At 37.9% G+C, this 14,510-nt stretch overlaps 1 protein-coding gene across 11 annotated transcripts in view; it reads right to left on the reverse strand.

Annotated features, from left to right (window-relative positions):
- LOC106081495 (dystrophin, isoforms A/C/F/G/H) overlaps positions 1–14,510 on the reverse strand; it is a 1,057,252-nt gene that overhangs the window by 582,253 nt on the left and 460,489 nt on the right. The window lies entirely within an intron of this gene.

Genomic DNA, 14,510 nt, shown 5'->3' on the forward strand with positions numbered 1-14,510 from the left:
ATTTTTGTTTTTACCTGTAAATATACGCAATTCCACAAAAGATTATTACATACCTGAAAAGAACAAAAAATTAAAGATTAGTTTGTTGCTTGCCTTTTATGTGTATCTTGTTATAAAAATCAATGATGACAATTTTTGATTAAGAGAAAAGGTTATTTTATTAAAACAAGTTATGCAGTTTTTGTTGCCATTATGCAAACACCAGAATTTTTAATCATCTCTAACCAAGTATACAATTCAATGTAAAATACTTGCCCATGTTAATTTCTCCAGTGCTTCTCAGATAACTTTACAAACAAAATATGTCATTCACATTTGGCTTGCCACAAAAAAGTTATAAGGCTACCCCCTTTATAAATGTTTTGCAAACTACAGTCTCAACCATTCCAATGTTCATAGTATATATATCATGCAAGCATCCCTCAACATCAAGCCCCTTAAAGTATACCCCACATATTAAACTCCATCATTTTTGTTTAATCAAAGACTAGCTACATAGACACCTTTGCAAAAGTAATAAAGATACAGTTCTCATTTTAAATTGCTTAACCCATTATATGGCTTGACCCACCAAGGCATTTGTTAAGTAGCTCTCGGTAGCCTTCTTCCCTAGGCCCCAAAAGTACTTTTTAGATTAGCTACCCAAAAGGATAAGATAAATTTGCTAGCATTGTTGTGGCATCGTTTAAACTCTTGACAAATTTTGGTAATTACTTGAGAATAACAAAATATCCTTTTAACATTAAACCCAAAATCTACCACCTTAATTTTCTACAAAACTGCTGCTGCCTTTGGCCCTTTACCCAAACCCCAAGACAGTCAAGTGATGGTGGCATTCAAAAACCACAAGATATGGCATCCAAAGCACAAGAGCACAATAACAAATGCTCAAGTAATTTATCACAGAACCAATATCAACAACCCCTTTCCACAGTGCTGCTAGAAGCACCTTGTGCAGGCACATGTACATATTTATAACAAATACTCTTTTTTGGTTTTGGACTCGGGAAAATACCAAACAGCTTTCATTGCTCCTTTCATTTTTCATGCTGAGTAGACGTCTCAACATGTTTATTATGCTGCTACCAAATGACAAGCAACATAAGATGCTAAAGGTACACATCCAGGAAGAAAAAAGGATATATGACCAACAATTTTGGAAGCATTTGTATTAATTTTTTTTTTTTTTACATTTCCCAGTTTTTAATGAAAACAGATATGGCGCACTGTCTTTCAACAAATAAAATGGGGTTTCAACCAATCTTGCTGGGTGTTGATAACTGTCGACGGCCAACAACTGTTACGCGATTGTTGATTCCAATGATGTTGGTGCCACTGATGAGTGTTGATGATGATTATGATGATGTCCTGAATGATAAGCTTTTGCTGTTGTTATATGCCATCATCATAGCCTGCAGCCTGCTTGGCTGGCTGCCTCCCTAACCGTCACTTCCACTCACTGGCCTGTTTGTCCAACACATCGAAAATTCCATTGTCCTGTGTTCGCTGCATGATGAAAAAGAGCAACCACATCACAATGGTATGAGTTGCACCATTGTTGTCAACCGCCAGCCACCCAGCCAGTCAGTCAGTCCGCCAACCACTTGGCCAACTCATTTCATTTGCAAAATGCAAAATAGACTTCCTCTTTTCCGGTTGTTGCCAACCCACCAGCTCAAGCCTTGTGGTTTCGCCTCCCACAGCGGTGGGCTAATCATGATTTATGATGTGACCATTAATAAAAATGAATACGATTGGCAACAAATGACACTTGTTCGTCTCGCAAAAGGAAGTATGGACAACATTTTGCAGCTCAATGTGAACGCTGGTGTCCATAGCCAAAATAACAATGAAATTTCATCGCTAATGAATTGAATTTTTTGCGGTATGATGTTGGAGTAAAGGGCTCTTCTGGCTGCGCTACGATTCTCCGGGGATTCATGCCGGGCATCACAAAGACAGCAGAAAGATGGGTAACCGCCAAATGGATTATTATTACCATAATGGTAGAAATTCAGTGTTTATGATAGCTGTTGATGACAATGATAGAGAATGATGACAAAAACAGCGTTGAATGCAAATTAGGTATTCATCAAAATGATTTTTTAAGCAAGTCGAAAACAGTATCAAAGTATACAAAAGGGGTCGAAATGAGCTGACACATCTCTATAAGGCAAATATTTTGCTTTAATGTTGTGCAGAGATCAAAAACGTTCTCAAATTGAAATGAAAACCAGACGATAGCTACGGACAAGGATTTGTTTAAAACTAAAAGCTTGAGGAATTCCAGTGCAATGTGTGATTAAGTCTTAATTGAAATTCTTTTTCACAATTAAATCTTTATCTTCGTGATTTATGAATTTGATACGGGCATGGAGATATTTACTAGGATATATTACGACTTTAAACATTTTAATATACCTCAGCTAGAAATAGGAATCTCGAATATGGACTGGAACGAGATATATAACAAAACTTCAAGAAAAGATCAGCTCAATTGTTTACAAGAAAACAAGTAAAAAGGTGTTAATTTCGGCCGGGCCGAATATATATGTAAACCACCTTTCGTCATAATCCGGTGAAAAATGGATAAATTATGCCCCCATAGCAGCTTTATCGAAATATGGTCCGATTTGGACCAAATTAGACACGTACATTGAGTGGTCTAATAAGTACAAGTCATTGTTTAATTTTGTAGAACAACTATTGGTAACTATTGGGTTGCCCAAAAAGTCATTGCGGATTATTTAAAAGAAAGTAAATGCATTTTTAATAAAACTTAGAATGAACTTTAATCAAATATACTTTTTTTACACTTTTTTCTAAAGCAAGCTAAAAGTAACAGCTGATAACTGACAGAAGAAAGAATGCAATTACACAGTTACAAGCTGTGAAAAAATTTGTCAACGCCGACTATATGCAAAATCCGCAATTACTTTTTGGGCAACCCAATACATCCAAATATAGATCGATCTGAACAATATACGTCACGGATGTTGAAAAGCCTTACATAAGTCACTGTGCGAAATTTCAGTGAAATCGGATTATAAATGTGCCTTCTACGGGGCCAAGACTTTAAATCAGCTATATCCAAATCTGAACCGATTTGGGCCAAGTTGCAGAAAAATATCGAAGAGCATAACGCAATTCACTGTCCCAAATTTCGGCGAAATCGGACAATATATTCACCTTTTATGGGCCTAAGACCTTAAATCGGCGGATCGGTTTATATGACAGCTATATCCAAATCTGGACCGATCTGAGCCAAATTAAAGAAATATGTCGAAGGGACTAACACAACTCACTGTCCCAATTTTTGGCAAAATAGGACAATAATTGCGCCTTTTATGGGCCTAAGACCCTAAATCGGCGGATCGGTCTATATGACAGTTATATCCAAATCTGCACCGATCTGAACCAAATTCAAGTAGCATACCGGAAAGCCTAACACAACTCACTGTCCCAAGTTTCAGCAAAATCGAATAATAAATGTGGCTTTTATGGGCCTAAGACCTTAAATCGAGAAATCGGTCTATATGGCAGCTATAGCCAAATCTGGACCGATCTGAAGAAAGGTGTCGAAGGGCCTAACACAACTCACTGTCCCAAATTTCAGCAAAATCGGATGATAAATGTGGCTTTTATGGGCCTAAGACCCTGAATCGGCGGATCGGTCTATATGGCTTCTATATCCAAATCTAGACCGATCTGAGCCAAATTGAAGAAAGATGTCGAAGGGCCTAACACAACTCACTGTCCCAAATTTCAGCAAAATCGGATAATAAATGTGGCTTTTACGGGCCTAAGACCCTAAATCGGCGGATCGGTCTATATGGGGGCTATATCAAGATATAGTCCAATGTACTCCATCTTCGGTGATGGGTATAAAAATTTCGAATTTCGAGACGATCAAGAATATATACTCTTTATGGAGTCCTAGATCAATATTTCAAGGTGTTACAAACGGAATAACTACAATAGATTGGTATACCCCCATCCTATGGTGGTGGGTATAAAAACGATTTCTGAGAAATCCCTAGTCCATTGTGAACCTTACGTTTATTTTATACTAACTGAATCGGGCCCGCTCCGATGCGCCTTCTTTTACTTTATATGGAATAAAATTATCATTTGCTTGGAGTTTTGGGAGATGGGGCGGTCATTCAGTGACTTGGCCCTGAAAATATATTTCAGATTCGTGTTCTACTCTAAAATATTTCCTATTTCACCTCCATATTGGATTGGTCAGCAAATATGTCCCATATGGGTTGTGTTATAGGCGTTGGGGTGGACCCATACACACACTTTTTCCCGAATATTGATATCAGATTCGTGCTTTACTTCCAAAGACCTTTTATTTCAGCCCCATATTGCTATTGTAGAAAATTTGTCCTGTATGGGGGTTGTTTTTGGAAGGGGCGGCCCCCCAAGCACTTGGTCCCACCTTTGGATATCAGATTCGTATTCTACACTTAAATACCTTTTATTTGAGCCTCATTTTGCCATGATCAGTAAATAAGTCCTGTTTGGGGGGTTTGTGGGGAAGGGGTGCACCCCAAGAAACTCGGTCCTATATTTGAATACCAAGTTCACAAATACCTCTCATTTGAGTCCCATATTGCCAAGGTTGGTAAATATGTGCGATTTAGGGGTGTTTTGGGGGTTGGGGTTGTCCCCCCAACCACTTAGTTCGACAATTGGATACCAGAAACGTTTTCCACTCGTCAATACCTTTCATTTGAGTCCCATATTGTCATGATTGGTCCATATATATGTTTGGTAGGTTTTGAGGGTAGGGCTGCCCCCCTAAGTACCCCATCTGAAATTTGGATACCAAATTTTTGTTTTTAGGTTAATATAATAAAGCACACAAAATTTCGCTTAAATCGCACCACCCATTACCCGGATCTGGCGTTTCTGAAAATTAGAGTAAGGGGGAGGGTCCGCCTCCCCTTCAGATATCAAAAAATGTAGTATCCTATTTTCACCACGGGTGAAAAACACCATCTGTGAAAATTTCAAGAAAATCGGTTCAGCTATTTTTGAGTCTATAAGGAACACACAAACAAACAAACCGACAAACAAACACAAATTGATTTTTATATGTAAGAAGAAGAAGATAGGTTTGGTACATTGATAATTATAGGTTATGGTACAATGGCATTTCAATAAGAATCTTAGCATACTCGGTGAAATGCACAAAAAAGGTAAAAAAAAACAGTTTATGCCAACCACAAAAATGTTCGCATTAACTTTTGGGTATTCCTCCTATTGTTCATGACACATAAATTATTTTACAGAATGACCATAACTTACACAAAATTACCAGCTAAGTAGGAAACCAAGAAGACAATCTATTTCTTTGATAAAGTGAATAAAGTTAAAATGCATTAAAAGACGACCAAAAGCCCGATCCAAAGATCAAGTAGTGGGAGTCACCTCGGAACTTGGTGTCAGAGAATAGCGTTCCAAGCGCGTCGATCTTCTGCGCTCAGCTAATGGGAGAAATGTTCTGTCATAACCAATTAAAGTAAAGTAAGACATCATGGCTTACATACCGATTTGTATATAGTGGCTGAGATCTTTTTAGTCATTTGCTTTAAATTTCTTTTACCTCAGAAATACACTGGCACAAAATATTTCTCTTGCCACTGTCCCATATAATAAATGAGTTTTAAATGACCAACTTTATGGTTTAATTTTTTGTAGTGCCTTCTGAAGTTATGTTAAATCTTACCACACAGCAATGATGGCTTACATCAATTCTGTCAGACACCTTAAGGTAATAACAATGATTTCAGTCTGATACCAAAAGGCTAAATCAACTTGCCATGATTAATATATATATATACCCAAGAAATGATAGAGTTTGAGGTATTAAGTAGTAAAGTAAGTCCTTACCGTTCTAGTAGAGTGTAATTTAACCCCCTCCCCTCCGCCATCATTCAACGGCCTACTGTCATGGGACTGAAGCCTACTTTTATTACATATGCTCAAGTTTCTCCTATACTTCCACGTGTGTGTGTGAGTAGTACACGTACATGTCTATGGAAATGTAAAAGGATACGGAAGCCAACAAAATGTTTGCCACAGAAGAAGAAGCTGAAGTTGATTAAAAATTACCAGAATGTCGATGATATGAATGATGTTGGCAGTTGCATGATATCCGAAGCAGATGATGAGAGCCTGATTAAATTTATAGCTTAACTTAATTTTAAAACGTGCCACACACACAAACACACACACACCCTACCACACAAGGAAAAGTATCTCTACCTATCCGCAATCAATGTGTTGTTGATTTCACAAGGCAACGAGAAAGACCAAACATTCATCTCAAGTCTTTTGGGCTTCAGTGGAATTTTTTCAATCTTCATGCCAAAAGTGTAACCCAAATAATCAATTACGTATAAGCACGTTGGGCTGGTAGTAAAATTCAACACTTTGTTGGCTTGTTTTAATTAATTGCGTTTAATAAAACTACCAAAAATTTTCAATTTCTATTATTGCCTCTTGAGTATTAGCATGAAATCAACGCTATCAAAGCCCTTCCAGTTTCCTGGCTCCCAAATGGGCCAGACTTTGCATTGCATTTGTCAACTTTTGTTTGTTGGTGTGTCGCCAAAGGTAATACTCGTATAACTTAATCGGCATTTTACATGATTTCAATTTAGCTCCACCTTTGACACCTATCACAGTTGTTTGTCTATGCTTCAATGTTCTGCACCATTGCTTCCCCAGTACACCACAAAATTACATGAAAATGCAAATTTATCCACAGGTATTTAAGTGAATTAGCTATACAAAATGTTACCACCTTATCGTGTCATAGAGCTATAGACCCCATGACGAGTGGGAGTGGGAGGACTGTGAAACTATATCTTACCTTTGCTGTTGCTCTCTTCGGCTGCGGATCAACTGACTAGGGAAATCTACTGTCTTGTGGTGGTCCTTTTGGGCCATAAAATTGAAATTTGCAGCGAAGTGATTAAAGATTAGCATTTAGGGTTGTAAATATTATGTTAATCCTGTGAATGTCTCCCAATTTACATAAAATGGTACTTTGACAACAAGAACATCATTTCCGTAGAGAATATCTAAACAACAATACCAACAACACTAACGAATCAAAATGCAAATATCGTCAGAGAGTTACTTGGGCTTAGAGGTATCAATTAGTGAAAATATGGAAATAGACAATAGAGGGGGTCATAGGATAGAAAACTTAAACGAATAAGAAAAGTAAAAGGCAATACATATAGTAAAAATAAAAGAAGTAAAAGAGTGCTAAGTTCGGCCGGGCCGAATCTTGGGAACCCACCACCATGGATTCTGCTGAGATGTGGGAGCTATATTTTGTTATAGACCTATTTGGATCGTACTTGTTGTTGAGAGTCATAACAGAACACTATATGCAAAATTTCAGCCAAATCGGATAAAAATCGCGGATTGGAATGGCTCGAAGTTTCAAATCGGGAGATCGGTATATATGGCAGCTATATCATGTTCTTAACCGATGTGAACCGAACTTGACACAGTTGTTGGGAGTCATAACAGAACACTATGTGCAAAATTGCTTGTAAAGCTCAAGAAGTCAAATCGGAAGATCGGTTTATATGGGAGCTATATCAAGTTTTAGACCGATCAAGTTAGCACAGTTGTTGGAAGTCAAAAATAACACACCATCTGCAAAATCATCCAAATCGGATGTAAATTGAGGCTTCTAGGGGATCAAGAAGTCAAATCGGGAGATCGGTTTATATGGGAGCTATATCATGTTCTTCACCGATTTGAACTGTACTTGGCACAGTTGTTGAGAGTCATAACAGAACATTATGTGCAAACTTTCCGACAAATCAGACAGAAATTGCGGCTTCTAGGGGCTCAAGAAGTCAAATCGGGAGATCGGTTTATATGGGAGCTATATCAGGTTCTTGACCGATTTGGACCGTACTTGGCACAGTTGTTGGAATTCGTACCAGAATACTATGTGCAATATTTCAGGTACATCAGATGAAAATTGAAGCTTCCAGGGCCTCAAGAAATCAAATCGGGAGATCGGTTTATATGGGAGCTATATCAGGTTCTTGACCGATTTGGACCGAACTTGGCACATATGCATAATTTCCGCCAAATCGGACAAAAATTGCGGCTTCCAGGGGCTCAAGAAGTCAAATCGGGAGATCGGCTTATATGGGAGCTATATCCAAATCTGAACTGATATGGCCCATTTGCAATCCCCAACGACCTACATCAATATTAAGAATCTATGCGCTATCGTTATTTCGACAGACGGACGGACGGACATGGCTAGTTCGACTTAGAATGTCACAAACAGAATGACTAGATTAGTATACCCCCAGCCTTTGGTGGTGGGTATAGGAATAGGATAAAATGTTATAAAACATTATAAAACAAAACAAATACGATACAAATAACATAAATTAAAATAAAATAAAATAAAATAAAATAAAATGAAATAAAATAAAATAAAATAAAATAAAATAAAATAAAATAAAATAAAATAAAATAAAATAAAATAAAATAAAATAAAATAAAATAAAATAAAATAAAATAAAATAAAATAAAATAAAATAAAATAAAATAAAATAAAATAAAATAAATAAAATAAATAAAATAAATAAAATAAATAAAAACATAAATAAAATAAAATAAAATAAAAAAAAATAAATAAAATAAAATAATAAAATAAAATATAATAAAATAAAATAAAATAAAATAAAATAAAATAAAATAAAATAAAATAAAATAAAATAAAATAAAATAAATAAAAACATAAATAAAATAAAATAAAATAAAAAAAAATAAATAAAATAAAATAAAAAAAAATAAAATAAAATAAAATAAAATGAAATAAAATAAAATAAAATAAAATAAAATAAAATAAAATAAAATAAAATAAAATAAAATAAAATAAAATAAAATAAAATAAAATAAAATAAAATAAAATAAAATAAAATAAAATAAAATAAAATAAAATAAAATGAAATAAAATAAAATAAAATAAAATAAAATAAAATGAAATAAAATAAAATAAAATAAATTAAATTTAATATAAATTAAATCGGTTTGTTTGGTTTTTCCCTATAGATTCATAAACGGCTGAACCGATTGCCTTGAAATGTTCACAGATTGAGTAGGTTGGTCTGTAAGGAAACATAGGCTATATAATTTATTGATTATGGAAGGGGGCGGACCCTTCCCCGTTACCCTAAAAATACTACCCAAATTCAAAAGTGGACCGATAAGGCCAATATGGGTATCAAATGAAAAGTATGAGGGAGTAGATAACGAATCTGGCATACAAATTCATGTCGAAGTATAGGGGGTCACCCCACCCCCACAAAAACGCCCAAAATGGGCACTTTAGCACAATATAAGTTTCAATTGAAAGATAGTGGAGAGAGTAGAATACGAATATGGTATACAAATTTGAGTCTAAGTACCCATCGGGCCGCCCAACCCCAAAACTCCCCCAAACAGACATATTGGATGTTCATGTTAATATGGGACTGAAATGAAAGGTGTTCGGGATTAGATTTCGAATCTGGCATACAAAATCAGATCGAAGTATAGGGGGTGACCACACATCACAAAAACACCCCAATGGATCGTGACTTGATGAGACTCGGCTGAACCGATTTTCTAAAAATTTTCACAGATTGTGTAAGTTTGTCTGGAAGGAAACATAGGTTATATAATTTTTAGATATCGGATGGGGGTGGTCCCTCCCCCTTACCCCAACAACGCCATCCAAAATTAAAAGAGGGCCGATAGGCACAATATGGGTATAAAATGAAAGGTATTGGAGACTAGAACACGAATATCATACTAAAATTTGGGTCCAAGTACCAAGATTGGAGCTCCCCAACCCAAAAACTCCTCTAAACAGATAAATTCGACGTTCATGTCAATATGGGCCTCAATATGGGTCAATATGGGTCTCAAATGAAAAGTATTCGACATTAGATTACAAATATGATTCCTATGGCTATATGAGACTCAAATGAAAGGGATTTAGGAGTAGATTACGAATATGACATTAAAATTTGCCTTCAAATCTAGGTGGCGCTTTTCCTCCTAAAAATACGTCTAATAGGTTAATTGACCCATTATGACAACATGGGACTCAAATGAAAGGTATTTGAGAGTAGAAAGCGAATTTGATATCCCATTTTGGAGCCAAGTGTTTGGGGTACGCCCTAAAGCACCCCTAAACTGAACTTCTTTTCCGACTATGGCAATATGGAGCTCAAATCAACGGTATTTGGGAGTACAAAACTAATTTGATATCTTTTTCTCAGGGCTAAGTGCCGGAGACCGCCCAGCCCCAAAACACCCTCCAAACAGTTCATATTTACCGACCATGGCAATATGAGGATCAAATTAAAGGCTTTTGGAAGTGCAGCATGAATTTGATATTCATATTTGAGTCGAAAATAAGGAGCTATTCCTCCCCTTTAAAGTACTTCTCATTACCTTAATTTTTAAAAGCACCAGATCTCGGAGTTCTGTAATGTGATACATTTGCACTTACAGTCCCCAAAAATAAAATTATGGTTTCTATTGTTGGGGTCAGGTACCTGGAGGGCCGCTTAAAACCCGCTAAATGGATATATAGACCAATCATGACAATTTAGAGCTCAAACCAAAAGTGCTTTGGAGAAAAAAGCGAATCTGATATCCAATTGAAGAGCCATTTGGTTGGGGAGCCGCCCCACCCCAAAATACCTCCCTATTACATAAAAGCTCTATGGAGTGAAAATTTATTAATTTTCGGGAAATTGATACTTAATTTCGGGACAAAGACCCTGGGGTACACCGCACCCTTAAATAGAACTTAGTTACCGATCATGCCCATATGGGGCTCATATAAAATGTATTTGAAAGTGGTGCATGTAGCTTATATTTACTTCAAGGGCCAAGTGGAAACTTTGTTTTCTAAACGGTGATGCAAATGCTGCTGGCGAAATGGTGCAGGAAGTAATATTAATAGGAATGAGATCTTTCATGCCGACTAAGAATTTATCGGTTAAATCAAAACATAAAATTTGGTTTAACCGGGCATGCGAAGATGCTGTCAGATCAAAAGAGGATGCATTTAGGACTTGGCGTCTGAACAAAAATGCCAATACTGAAATGTTGCGCAAACAGACTTCGTGTGCCAGAGTATTTAGACACGAAAAGTATCTTTACGAACAGCGTCTTCGTGGCAAAGTTATTGCTTCTCTGAAGGGAAGCAAGAGCTTATGGTCATTCATAAAAAGAGAAAAGGGCAACTCATCGACAATCCCAACTCTTGTTAAGGATGATCAGGTATTCACTGACCCGGTTGATAAGGCTAATCTACTGGCTGAGATGTTTGCAAGAAATTCTTCTTAGCAATCAACCACTCCCCGTGATTGGTAGTGTACCTAGTTCAATGCCTCATATATTCTTTCAAACACGTAGAGTTAAAAGGGGTCCTTGCGGCTCTTGACGTTTATAAATCTCCGGGCCCGGACGATATATCAACACTTGTCCTTTGTAAGTGTTCTTCGACGCTTGCTCGTCCACTATGCAACCTTTTCAACCTTGCTTACCGTGCGGGAGTTTTCCCAGCGCGTTGGAAGGTTGCGAACGTTCAACCCATCCCCAAAAAAGGTGGGGCAAACAACCCTGCGCCCAATTGCGATGTGCTCCGCGCTCTTCAAGGTTATGGAGAGTATGGTTAACCATCATCTTGTCAGATACTTAGAGTCCAATGGCCTTCTTAGCGACAGACAGTATGGCATTTTTGTCGGGACGATGGAGTCGCTCTATCCACCAGTTTGGTGAGAGTAAGGTCGTGGCTTTGGATATCTCCAAGGCTTTTGATAGGGTCTGACACGGTGCACTTTTATCAAAGCTTGTCGCATTTGGAGTCGGTAATAACTTTGTTCGATTTATATCGAGCTTTCTCAGAGATCGCACTATACGAGTTGTTGTAGATGGGTTCTCATCCGATGAGTATACATTGACCGCAGGTGTGCCATAAGACACTGTCCTTTCCCCTTCCTTTTTTTTATTGACATTGACGATCTATAGGGCCAGACTTCGAATCCAGTCCACTCATTTGCCGATGACAGTAGTCTGTGTCATTCATATTCATTCGACCGTAGGCCCACTCCTCAAGAAATTGTGGACAGGAGGCCCATTATGGATGAGACGCTCTCCCAGGATTTGTCGGCCATTTCCGATTGGGTTCGAATAACAGAGTAAACTTTAACGCATAGAAGACACAGTGCTGTTTCTTATCTCACAAGCGATTCACTGACCCACTTCAATCGTTGATATCTATCGACGGTATAGATATTGAACAGTCTGATACTCTTGATGTTCTGGGCATAAAGATAAAATGTGATAACCGCTGGTCAAAACACATATTCGAAGTGTCGAAAGAAGCATTGGGCAAGTGTTTGGGCTTTCTTAAGCGGTGCAAGAAATATTTCACCTCTTCTGATCTCAATATCTATACTACATACATCAGGCCGAGCATGGAATATAATTCTCATATATGGGCAGGAGCTCCAAAATCATCCTTGGAGCTATTTGACCGGGTTCAACGGAGAGCGATGTTGTTGATTTGAGACAGTAAGGTATCCAACTCTATTGCTTCTCTTGAACATCATCGGAATGTGGGTAGCGTTATATTGCTCTATCGTTATTTTCATGGCGAGTGTTTCTAGGGACATTCGTCTTCTTAATTCTGACGTTAGGATGTTCACCAGGACTACAAGACTAGGAGCTCACACCGGTTTGTAATTGATTGGCCAGTCGACCGAACCATGCATTACCGAGATAATTCATTTTTCAGAAATTTAAGACTAATATCATTATTTGGGCAATAATATCAATTATTGCCCAAAAAGTAATTGCGGATTTTTCATATAGTCGGCGTTGACAAACAACGGCTTGTGACTCTGTAATTGCATTCTTTCTTCTGTCAGTTATCAGCTGTTACTTTTAGCTTGCCTTAGACAAAAATTGTAAAAAAAGTATATTTGATTAAAGTTCATTCTAAGTTTTATTAAAAATGCATTTACTTTCTTTTAAAAAATCCGCAATTACTTTTTAGGCAACCCAATAACACTACTCCCTCTTTTTTGTAATTTTTTATAAAGATTCAGCAAGTTTCATAAAAATCTCTCTCGAAATCCATGCCTTCTCAGTTACTGATTACAACTTTACCTTCAAGTCTGCTATAAATCCCTGCCAAATTCATATCAAAGTAATCATCATAACATGAAGGCTTTAAGGACATTACACACAACAGTCATGTTTGTCCGCCAAGGCTAAACGAAAGGATACAATTATGCCACCATGATATAATTGAATAATGGCCATAATTTATCCACACAACAAAGGACAAAGGATGCAAAGAACAAGCATCGGTAATTATTAGCTTCCTGGTAGACAGGTTCATCCGCACATGAGTTGATGCTTACCGTATCCCTGATTGCCTAGACCAATCTTAAACATGAGAATTCCATGATCCCTCCCCCCCGGCGACAAGCATGCTCATTTGCATAGCTGCTGCTTGAGTTGAGTTGCTCATTAATTTACGGCAGCAGCTCTAGTTCGAGTATCCCCATCATTGTTAAGCCACTGCTAAATTACATCAACGCACTCGCTACCCGTACTTACCTGACTTAATTTGTCCTGACTATCGATGATATCGATAAACAAACGCATTCTATCGTCAAGTATTTGGAAACCATTGCGCGGTTGCATAAGTAAATTTTGCACAGCTTCTCGTATTGAGCTAGGGGTGGATGTGCTGTCTTCCAATGCCAGGGTGGCAGCCGCATAGCCACCATTGTTGGCCTGATGCTGCAGTTGTTGCTGCCTCAACTGTTGCTGTTGCTTGAGTTGTTGCGAATGTTGGCGCAGAGCATCGGAACACTTGCGTAAGTAGTCGTAGGAACCTTTTGATTTATATTTGTCGGCCATTTGTTGAAAACTATCGAGAATCTCATTGAAATCGGTCATGAGCGGAGCCGTTGAGGGTGTAGAGGTTGCCGATGAGTTGGTATTGGTGTTGGTGTTGGCCGAATTCGCCAGACTGGATATGGAACTGTTGCTGTTCGATGTGGGGAACTGTGATGGGTGCGGCATATTGTGCGACCCCCGATTGGAGGGTGATGTGGCCAAGGGTGAGGTGGAAATGATGCGCAAGTCCGTGGAGGTGGCAGCCAATGCTTTCAAGCTATGGGAACTGTGCGAGTTGACCACCTTGCTGGGGCTCAAAGCCTTAAGATCCTCGGACATTAGTCGTAGATTATCGGAGATTTGATGGAAACTTTCGGACGTGGTCAGGGAATGTTCCAGTTTGGCATTTGATGCCACTGCACTATTCGCTGCCGGTGTGGTGGGTGTATTGCTTTGGCTGTTGACATTCGATTTTGGTCGTCGTCGCGAGGGAGGACCATTATTGCCGGGGGTGCCTGAAGTGACATCCGGCATTTGCA

The sequence above is a fragment of the Stomoxys calcitrans genome, chromosome 2 (assembly GCF_963082655.1).
Source record: "Stomoxys calcitrans chromosome 2, idStoCalc2.1, whole genome shotgun sequence".
NCBI classification, from domain to species: Eukaryota; Metazoa; Arthropoda; class Insecta; order Diptera; family Muscidae; genus Stomoxys; species Stomoxys calcitrans.